Consider the following 11,844-nt stretch of genomic DNA (forward strand, 5'->3'; position numbering starts at 1 on the left):
TACACCACCTACAGAACCTAGAAGAGTAGAAGGAATTGTTTCTCTCTTTCATTGTTTCTACACTGGTAAGATGAGGACAGTAGCCCAGTGTAACTGGACTTCGTAAACATTAGATGAGGTAACATATGTAGTGCCCTTGACACTCAATAAATGTTGTTACCTTATTATCAACAGAGTTAGCACTGTTGTTCAAATTTCTTGATAGTAAATCTAACACTGATCTGTGCTCCCCACTGCCTCCATATCATTTCATGTGTGTGTGTGTGTGTGTGTGTGTGTGTGTGTGTATTTCTCTTTTCTTTCTAACCAAAAATGTTTCATGGAAAGTAGGTCAGATTTCAGCTCTCACTCCATGGGAGAAAGGGGCACAGGGAGCTTTTTAGCAGTTCTAAGTGCCCATCAAGGCTTCCAAAAGATGACAAAATATTTCCCTGAGGGCTTATTTAATTTTCTCCCCAGGCTTATTCACAATTCGGACCATCTGGTCCCGGAGGCTTCTCTATTTTTAATATTTCTACTTTTGGAGCTTTGCTTTTTTAACCTATTCTAGGATTAGTCGCCCTCTTTCTACCACCCTCACACTCTCTACCAACCCCTGATTTATTTCCCTTGAGCAGATTCCTCAGTAGGACAAATTTACTGAGGCCTATAACTTTGATAAACTCAGAACTAAAAGAGTGAGACATCTCAAGCCATTTTAAAAGGTCACAACAAAACTGATTCTACACTTGATACTGAAATGTGATCCTGTTCCAAGACCATTTCAAGGGTATATGTTACAACACAAATAGTATTTCATGGAAGAAAGCTTTCCCTACCTGGACACAAAGCTATCCCTCCTAAAAAAAAAAAAAAAGTAGTTATTGTCAATGCTGGTCAGATAGCTCTCCTAAAAAGAAACTCAGCTTGAGCTGTCTATTCAGGGTCCCTCTAGGCCATCTGTCAACATAGCTAACTGTCACGATGTGATCAGGGATGTACCAGAGGCCTGCCTGCTCCAAGAATCTCTCTGCCAGCCTGGATTGTGGTGCCTGAGAATAAGATAAAGGGGATAGTTGGCTTGCAAATGAGATGTGTGCTCCTAAATTGTTTATTGTCTTTAGTCAAATAGCTTTGGGAGGAGTATCTCTCCCCAGGTCTGTAAGTCCCTTTAAGAAGTCAAAATATCATAAGACACAGAAAATAAAAAACATGTTTAATACACCAAAAGACTTTTCTTAAAGTTAGTGTATCCTTCCAAATATGTGAACACATTCACAGAAGCATATGAGGATCTATACATGCCCACAAGAACACAGACATAAATATTTTTTAAACAAAATGTATTCACACTATCCAAACAACTTCATAAACTACTTTCTTGACTCAATAAGTCATGGAACCTCTTCCATCCAAATAAATGTTATCAAACTATTCCAATTTAATTTCCAAATAGTAGTCTAATACATGGATATTCTTACATTAACCAATACATTTATCAGTTAAGCTGTCCTTTATTGGTGGATTTCTAGTTTACTTTTATTTTCTTTAGTATAAATAATGCCTCTATGAACAGCCATATAACTTTCTTGTGTAATCATTTTCTTAAAACAAATGTGTTTAGGACTTCCCTGGTGGTGCAGTGGATAAGAATCTGCCTAGCAAATCACGGTACACAGGTCCGATCCCTGGTCTGGGAAGATTCCACATGTCATGGAAAAACTAAGCCCATGAGCCACAACTACTGAACCTGTGCCTTAGAGCCTGTCTGCTGCAACTACTAAGCCCACATACTGCAACTACTGAAGCCTGGGCACCTAGAGCCCCTGTTCCACAACAAGAGAAGCCACTGCAATGAGAGGCCCATGCACTGCGACAAAATGTAACTCCTCACTCACCTGTGCAAATCGATGAAATCCTGTGCAAAGCGATGAAGACCCAGCATCAGATCAGATCAGATCAGATCAGTCGCTCAGTCGTGTCTGACTCTTTGCAACCCCATGAATCGCAGCACGCCAGGCCTCCCTGTCCAACACCAACTCCCAGAGTTCACTCAGACTCAGGTCCATCGTGTCAGTGATGCCATCCAGCCATCTCATCCTCTGTCGTCCCCTTCTCCTCCTGCCCCAAATCCCTCCCAGCATCAGAGTCTTTTCCAGTGAGTCAACTCTTCACATGAGGTGGCCAAAGTACTGGAGTTTCAGCTTTAGCATCATTCTTTCCAAAGAAATCCCAGGGCTGATCTCCTTCAGAATGGACTGGTTGGATCTCCTTGCAGTTCAAGGGACTCTCAAGAGTCTAATCCAACACCACAGTTCAAAGGCATCAATTCCTCGGCGCTCAGCCTTCTTCACAGTCCAACTCTCACATCCATACATGACCAGTGGAAAAACCATAGCCTTGACTAGACGAACCTTTGTTGGTGAAGTAATGTCTCTGCTTTTGAATATGCTATCTAGGTTGGTCATAACTTTCCTTCTGAGGAGTAAGCGTCTTTTAATTTCATGGCTGCAGTCACCATCTGCAGTGATTTTGGAGCCCCCCAAAATAAAGTCTGACACTGTTTCCACTGTTTCCCCATCTATTTGCCATGAAGTGATGGGACTGGATGCCACGATCTTCGTTTTCTGAATGTTGAGCTTTAAGCCAACTTTTTCACTCTCTTCTTTCACTTTCATCAAGAGGCTTTTGAGTTCCTCTTCACTTTCTGCCATAAGGGTGGTGTCATCTGCATATCTGAGGTTATTGATATTTCTCCCGGCAATCTTGATTCCAGCTTGTGTTTCTCCCAGTCCAGCGTTTCTCATGATGTACTCTGCATATAAATTAAATAAGCAGGGTGACAATATACAGCGTTAGTGTACTCCTTTTCCTATTTGGAACCAGTCTGTTGTTCCATGTCCAGTTCTAACTGTTCTTTCCTGATCTGCATACAAATTTCTCAAAAGGCAGGTCAGGTGGTCTGGTATTCCACCAGAAATAGAAATAGACTCACATCCATCGAGTCAGTGATGCCATCCAGCCATCTCATCCTCTGTCATCCCCTTCTCCTCCTGCCCCCAATCCCTCCCAGCATGAGTCTTTTCCAGTGAGTCAACTCCTCGCATGAGGTAGCCAAAGTATTGGAGTTTCAGCTTTAGCATCATTCCTTCCAAAGAAATCCCAGGGCTGATCTCCTTCAGAATGGACTGGTTGGATATCCTTGCAGTCCAAGGGACTCTCAAGAGTCTTCTGCAACACCACAGTTCAAAAGCATCAATTCTTTGGCGCTCAGCTTTCTTCACAATCCAACTCTCACATCCATGCATGACCACTGGAAAAACCATAGCCTTGACTAGACGGACTCTTTGTTGGCAAAGTAATGCCTCTGCTTTTCAATATGCTATCTAGGTTGGTCATAACTTTCCTTCCAAGGGGTAAGTATCTTTTAATTTCATGGCTACAGTCATCATCTGCAGGATTTTGGGGCCCCCCAAAATAAAGTCTGACACGGTTTCCACTGTTTGCCCATCTATTTCCCATGAAGTGATGGGACTGGATGCCATGATCTTCGTTTTCTGAATGTTGAGCTTTAAGCCAACTTTTTCACTCTCCTCTTTCACTTTCATCAAGAAGCTTTTTAGTTCCTCTTCACTTTCTGCCATAAAGATGGTGTCATCTGCATATCTGAGGTTATTGATATTTCTCCTGGCAATCTTGATTCCAGCTTGTGCTTCTTGCAGCCCAGCCTTTCTCATGATGTACTCTGCATATAAGTTAAATAAGCAGGGTGACAATATACAGCGTTAACGTACTCCTTTTCCTATTTGAAACCAGTCTGTTGTTCTATGTATGTCCAGTTCTAACTGTTGCTTCCTGATCTGCATACAGGTTTCTCAAGAGGCAGGTCAGGTGGTCTGGTATTCCCATCTCTTTCAGAATTTTCCAGTTTATTGTGATCCACACAGTCAAAGGCTTTGGCATAGTCAATAAAGCAGAAATAGATGTTTTTCTGGAACTCTCTTGCTTTTATGATGATCTAGTGGATGTTGGCAATTTGATCTCTGGTTCCTCTGCCTTTTCTAAAACAAGCTTGAACATCTGGAAGTTCACGGTTCACGTATTGCTGAAGCCTGCCTTGGAGAATTTTGAGCATTTCTTTACTGGCATGTGAGATGAGTGCAATTGTGTGGTAGTTTGAGCATTCTTTGACACTGCCTTTCTTTGGGATTAGAATGAAAACTGACCTTTTCCAGTCCTGTGGCCGCTGCTGAGTTTTCCAAATTTGCTGGCATATTGAGTGCAACACTTTCACAGCATCATCTTTCAGGATTTGGAATAGCTCCACTGGAATTCCATCACCTCCACTAGCTTTTTTCATAGTGATGCTTTCTAAGGCCCACTTGACTTCACATTCCAGGATGTCTGGCTCTAGGTCAGTGATCACACCATCGTGATTCATCTTGGTCATGAAGATCTTTTTTGCACAGTTCTTCTGTGTATTCTTGCCATCTCTTCTTAATATTTTCTGGTTCTGTTAGGTGCATACCATTTCTGTCCTTTATCGAGCCCATCTTTGCAGGAAATGTTCCCTTGGTATCTCTAATTTTCTTGAAGAGATCTCTATTTCTGTTGTTTTCCTCTATTTCTTTGCATTGGTCGCTGAGGAAAGCTTTCTTATCTCTTCTTGCTAGTCTTTGGAACTCTGCATTCAGATGCTTATATCTTTCCCTTTCTCCTTTGCTTTTTGCTCCTCTTCTTTTCACAGCTATTTGTAAGGCCTCCCCAGACAGCCATTTTGCTTTTTTGCAGTTCTTTTCCATGGATATGTTCTTGATCCCTGTCTCCCGTACAATGTCGTGAACCTCCGCCAATAGTTCATCAGGTACTCTGTCTATCAGATCTAGTCCCTTAAATCAATTTCTCACTTTCACTGTATAATCATAAGGGATTTGATTTAGGTCATATCTGAATGGTCTAGTAGTTTTCCCTACTTTCTTCAATTTCAGTCTGAATTTGGCAATAAGGAGTTCATGGTCTGAGCCACAGTCAGCTCCTGATCTTGTTTTTGTTGACTGTATAGAGCTTCTCCATCTTTGGCTGCAAAGAATATAATCAATCTGATTTCGGTGTTGACCATCTGGTGATGTCCATGTGTAGAGTCTTCTCTTGTGTGGTTGGAAGAGAGTGTTTGCTATGATCAGTACAATTTCTTGGCAAAATTCTGTTAGTCTTTGCCCTGCTTCATTCCATATTCCAAGGCCAAATTTGCCTGTTACTCCAGGTGTTTCTTGACTTCCTACTTTTGCATTCCAGTCCCCTATAATGAAAAGGACATCTTTTTTGGGTGTTAGTTCTAGAAGGTCTTGTAGGTCTTCATAGAACCGTTCAACTTCAACTACAACTTCAGCATTATTGGTGGGGCATAGACTTGAATTACTGTGATACTGAATGGTTTGCCTTGGAAACAAACAGAGATCACTCTGTCGTTTTTGAGATTGCATCCAAATACTGCATTTCAGACTCTTTTGTTGACCATTATGGCTACTCCATTTCTTCTAAGGGATTCCTGCCCACAGTAGTAGATATAATGGTCATCTGAGTTAAATTCACCCATTCCAGTCCATTATAGTTCGCTGATTCCTTGAATGTTGACGTTCATTCTTGCCATCTCCTGTTTGACCACTGCCATTTTGCCTTGATTCATGGACCTGACATTCCAGGTTCCAATGCAATATTGCTCTTTATAGCATCGGACCTTGCTTCTATCACCAGTCACATCCACAGCTGGGTATTGTTTTTTCCTTGGCTGTATCCCTTCATTCTTCCTGGAGTTATTTCTCCACTGAGCTCCAGTTTTTTTGTTTTTTTGTTTTTTTTTTGAGATGCAATATCAAAAATGACAGAATGATCTCTGTTCGTTTCCAAGGCAAACCATTCAATATCACAATATCCAGCTGTGATTAAATGCAATACTTGGATGCAATAAATTCATTAAATTAATTAATTAAATATATTAAGAATAAATTAATAAAATAAATGTCTTAAACAGAATTGCTAGATCAAAAGTTTTATAAATTCTCAAGAATTTTTATATATCAAAAATTGGCCTCCAAAATGGCTGTATTTTATATACTGTTATTAAAATTATATGGTTTCATCAATAACATTTTTCTAGATTCCATATACATGCATTAATATACAATATTTGTTTTTATCTTTCTGACTGAAGGAGAGAGTGGCATGATTGAAGAAATTATCTTTGATATATATACACTGTCTTGTGTAAAATAGATAGCTGATGAGAAGTTGGTATAATACAGGAAGCTCAACCTGGTACTCTGTGATGACCTAGAGAGGTGAGAAGTGGGGAAAGGAGGGAAGCTAAAGAGATAGGGGTTATATGTGTAATTGTGGCTGATTCACGTTGTTATACTGCAGGGGCCAATACAACATAGCAAAGCAATTTTCCTCCAATTAAAAAAATAACAAAATAAAGCAAAAAGGATATGAGTTCCAGTTTTGTCAACAATCAATAATTAATTCTCTTTCTACTTTTTGTTAATATGTTGAATAAAAATGGTATGTTCTATTGAGTGTGTTTTTGTTACAATGAAATTGAAATTATATAAATATGTTGATAATGTTATGCTTCTTTTGTGAATTGTTACTTCATGTCTTTTTAGACAAGTAAAAGCTCAGCTTCTTCAGTTGCAACTTGTCATTAATAGATCGCACACCTCAAGGTTGAAGATCAAGTAGACTAATGCTAATCAAAGCACTTTAAAGACAAAATAAGAGCAGATTCATTTAGTAAATATTTACTGAGCATTTATTAATTACTGAGCTGTGTGTTATACTTGGTGGAAGAATAAAAAAATATATGTACAGCATGCCCCATCATCCATGTATATTGGTGGGTCTGAAATGATTTTGGCACCTACAGTGGATATGTAGACATTGTCAAAAGATGAAGGGACAGCTAGAGGAGAGAGCTATGTTAACAACTTCCGTTTCCAGGGATGACCTTGCCATGTACATATTGCCAGCAAGCAGCAGCTACAGACACTGGATTTGGGGAAATGAAATGCATCAGCAAAAATGTTGTGTGCTTTCCCTTCCCTTCATTTCAATTATAGAAGACTCTTAAAAACAATGGTGTATTTCAGAATCATCCTTTTTGTTGCTGATCAGGCAGTAGGTATCAGGTAGAGCCCCTGTCTCCTGGGAAATTGCTGTGCTAAAACAACAACAATAGTAACCGTGTAGTCAGCAAGCCCTGTATCAGAAAAGTCAAAAGAGCACAGTGGTCGTTCAGTTCAATAAAGGAGATCCCAAACACATCAGTCAAAGGGTTAGATAATTCTCCTCTCATCATGTTCTAGTTCCTGGCTTCTTTTTGTTAGCTACTTGTGATTGGACAGGCATTTCTTTCATGTGGTTGAGTATTATTCCATCATAGATTTTTAAAGTCTATTTCAAAAAAATGGAAATTGCCACTACTTTAATCTCTTAGTAAATGGATATTTTCCCCCTCAGTAAGAATGAGACTGGCTTTTTCACAGCTTCAGATTGGATTAACTTTTCTAAATAATAACTACTCCTTAGTCTCCTTAATTAAAGTAATAGATCAGAAGGAGCAGGGACTAGCATAAATTAGTCTTTATTTGGTTGTGTACTGTCTTTCCTGCAGAAATGGGTACAACTTTATAACTCCTGAGTAGCAATTTATGGCCATTCTTCTGCTAAATGAACCTTTAAAAAATGCACTTGCCCCCCAGAAGGACTTGCTTAGTTCCTATTCATCACTATAGTCTGCTCAGGACAACCCTACCAGCAGAAGTGCAGTTTTAATGTTATCTAAAGGGTTTGGTTTCAGGCTGGGAGACTTGGGTTCAAGTCTCAGCCCTGCCACTTACTATGTGTGTGACGTCAGGAAAATCACTTTGATATTGATTTTACTTTCAATTATCTGCACGTCAGGTATTTTGTCCATGAAACAAAACTTGGAGAATATGGAAAGAATTCTAAATTCCCTTCAGTGTTAAAGGATGCTATATCCTCTGTACTATAAGGCAAATAGAAATACTATAAGCCTTGACATTTTCAATCATTTAAAAATATAACAGAATTCAAGAGATAGTTCTAGAACTTCTCCTATGTGTCAGATACTATGTTCTGTATTAAAAAAAAAAAAACAAAAACAAAAAAAAAAAAACTTGAGGAATAAAACAAAGACCCTGTTCTAAAGTAATTCACAAAACCTAGACTGAGGTAGGTCCAGAAGAAATTTCAACACAAAGAAACAATGCATATGGGGAAACTCCTCTTACATAATAGAGATTTGGAGTGTTGCAGAATTTGTAATGTAAAATCTATGGGTGGGGAACTGAATTTTTAAAGTTCAGAGAAGATAGTTTTGAAGTTGAACTGCTGATAGATAGTCTTTGTGTGCATAAAGTATTCCATCCAAGGTGATAAATAAAGGGTAAATTCTAACCACCACTTACTATATTCACTTCACAGTCATAACTGTGAAGTGACAGATGTGAAATTTAAAATTTAAAAATTTTCAATTTAAAATTTTGAGAATTTTAAAATGAAAGAAAGACAGGGTGGAAGGAAGAGAGGGTTGGGGAAAAAAATGAAAACCCCTCATATAACTAGGTGAATATAGGAAAACCTCTCTGAACATCTTTGAAAATAGATTAAATTGTCTTCTTAGATGAGAGAATTCTAATATAATTAGTCAATGCTGTTCTTCTAAGTATTTATTGAAAATAAGCCAGATGTTGTTTGGAAAATAGGGGTAAACCTGACAAGTGGCGGAGAACCCAAATAGATAACATTTCCTCCTGCCTTGGAACACTGTGATACTTCCCAAAAAGGACTGAATTAATACAAGATTGAATGAACTTCTATTCAAAATTAATAAGTAATATATAAAATAATAGGCATGACCCACGCTGACCTTGGCACCAAGTGCAAACATAGAAAATAATTCCTGAAAGATAAAACTAGTGAATCCGGCTCAAAAGTATGGAGGATGAAACTCTGCATGAGGTCACTTATGGTCTTTTTTCTCCATTGCATTACTTGTATCATCTTTCTCTGGGAATTACCAGCTCATTTTTTTGCTTAAGAAGCTTCACCTTTTTACCACGCTCCACTTCTCAGTGACACCAGAGAACACAAACATGAATCATTCATCTGTTCTGACCTCACTGCGCCTACTCATGGTTTCCTAACCAGCTCAGTCAAGTCATACTGAAGGTAAGATTTGGAGACTAGGCAACTTCAGTCTTCTGTCATTCAGACCTTTGAGACATATACCATTTGCTCACCCTTTCTACAGTTCTCCAGTGTATGTTCCTCTAATACTTCCAAACAGTATTTCAAAATATAGTCAATGAACACTTACTATATATATGGTATTATGCTGGGCTTTTATATCACAAAACCTCACCCACACAGCAAGGTGAAGAACACATAGAGAAGCTGAAACAGTAGTATGCAGCCAAAAAAAAAAAAAGTAATACTGATGTTTTGTAGCATTTGACTGTTTTGATGGTATAAATACTCATACAAAGTCTTATTTCAACCTATCAACACTATATAAATAGCAGGGTTCTAATTGTTCTACATGCATCATCTCATTTAATCTTCATCAATTTCAAAGTAAGCACTTTGCTAGTGCTTATGTTTTACAGACAAGGTAATTAGGTCTAAAACATAATTAAGTAACTTGTTGAAATCCAGTAGCTAGTAAATAGTGAAGTGAGATGCAAACCTATTAGTCTGGGTCTATAACCTGCACTTTTAGCTTCTATTCCCCACTGTCTCTCTTAGAAAACATACTCCTTTAAGAGCACCAAAAAGGGTACTGAATAGACTTGGGACCAGAGAATCAAAGACATGATCTAAAAGGTTGTCATAGTTAAAGCCTTGAAAATTAATGAGTTCTGTGATGGAGACTTCCACTATGCTTCCTATAGGGTACAAGAATAGACTACCACCTCCTTTCTCCCTCATAATTAAGTGTTACTATGTGATTGAGGTGTGCATATGTGAGAGGGACAGTTCTTGTTCAGGCCTGGTTCAGAGATCCCTCATTATCTCTTCCCCACTGCTTCACAAAAGTGGGGATTCTCCAAAGACCAATAGTACAAGAGAAAGAAATAACTCTTTTTACAGCTCCCTCTTTAGCTTCCCTCCTTTCCCCACTTCTCACCTCTCTAGATAATCACAAAGTACATCAAAACAGAAAGAGCCTGGGTTCCAGGATGGATATGAAGAAGGCCTTCCAATGAGAAATGCTATCACTGGACTCTGAAGCAAATGAGAAATATATTCTCATTGTGTGAAGTCTCATTATTCTGGATTTTCCATTTATAGCACCTAGCAATACCTTGCATATTGCAAAGAGAGAGTCAGACAAAAGAGGCTGAATGCAGAGAGAAGAACAGTGTTCTAAGCAGAAAGAACAGAGTGAATGAGGGGTTAGGATGACATGCAAGAAAGTGGTAAAGATCTCAATATATTTGGAATATGAAGCAGGAGGAACAAGGAGAATCGAAGTGTTGGGTGTGAAATGTAAACAGAGCTATGGCACTGAAGTCTTGAAACCATATGAGAAACAGAAAATAATTTAGAATATTGGGTCACCCAGACAATCTCCTGGAGGGTCAGGGAAGCAGGACAAAAGGCTCTGTAGCCATGAATCATGGCAAAATCAAACCATAATACTGCTTTATTGGAAATATCACTGCTCCTATGACTAGTGTTAGACCCCACAACTGAACTCCCACATGGCCAAGGCTGGATATAGGCCCTGTTGCTTCAGTAAATCAAACATAACTGCCATCATGCTTGCTACAGTGTTTTTTTCCAATGTACCTTTTGTTTTGCAGCACTAGCTTCTAATTTGAAGTTTGGTGAGAATATTCCTGCTGGCAAACAGCAAAGTCACCTACATAAATCCTGGCTAGAAAGGAAGGAGAAAACTTTTTTTTTTTTTGGTCTTCTATACTGGTGGGCAATGGCTTCCATTATAGTAAATTCTTCAAATGTAGAAGACTGTTCAAAGGTGCTGGATGGCCAAAAACAATGACAATTGTTTGCCTGGTGAGGTGATACAGGAATAATTAGGGCTGAAGTCTTCATTCATCTTCATAAAAGCAAAGGATTGACAGGGACAGAAACTCAGAATGGTCAAAGGTAAGTGGACTTATCTCAGAAGAATGAAGAAACCAAGAAGGGATAATCAACATCAAGACACAAAAACAGTCATGGTCTTTAAAACACGGGGGTCTTAAAAACTAATTTAAAGATGAAATTATAAAAAAAAAAAAAAAAAAAAAAAAAACAGAATTGACTACCAAAACCTATCCTATGGAGAATCCTTACATAAAACATAAATCCATACAGTTATTCCGTATGTATTTCATAAACCCTGGTTGACTTATACTGGTTTACTCAAAATAGGACAGAAGTGAAAGTACTAGTCCTTCAGTTGAAACAAGACACAAGTATTCAGTAAACCTAAGAAACGAAAAGGGATAGTGGCTATTAATGATGCAAGGAATATCTGATGAAGGATAATGTATCTGTGGTTGAAACCTATGGCTCAGTTACACAAGAAGTCAAATGAGATTCCTCTGGCAAAGTGTAGTGGGTTGCAAGGGCCCGAGGAGGTGCTATTGTTAGAAGAAAATAATCCTATCGGAAGGGGACAGCCATGAGCTAACTCTCAATTTACTGAACCATTGAACAACTAAGTCAGGTTAACATTGTTGAGCCTCTCCTGTGTACACAATACTGGGCCAGGAAACCACTAATGGCAAGACAGGCAACTGACACAGTTCTTGCCCTTAAGGAACTCACACT

Source organism: Bos indicus x Bos taurus, chromosome 15 (genome assembly GCF_003369695.1).
Source record: "Bos indicus x Bos taurus breed Angus x Brahman F1 hybrid chromosome 15, Bos_hybrid_MaternalHap_v2.0, whole genome shotgun sequence".
Classification (NCBI taxonomy): Eukaryota; Metazoa; Chordata; class Mammalia; order Artiodactyla; family Bovidae; genus Bos; species Bos indicus x Bos taurus.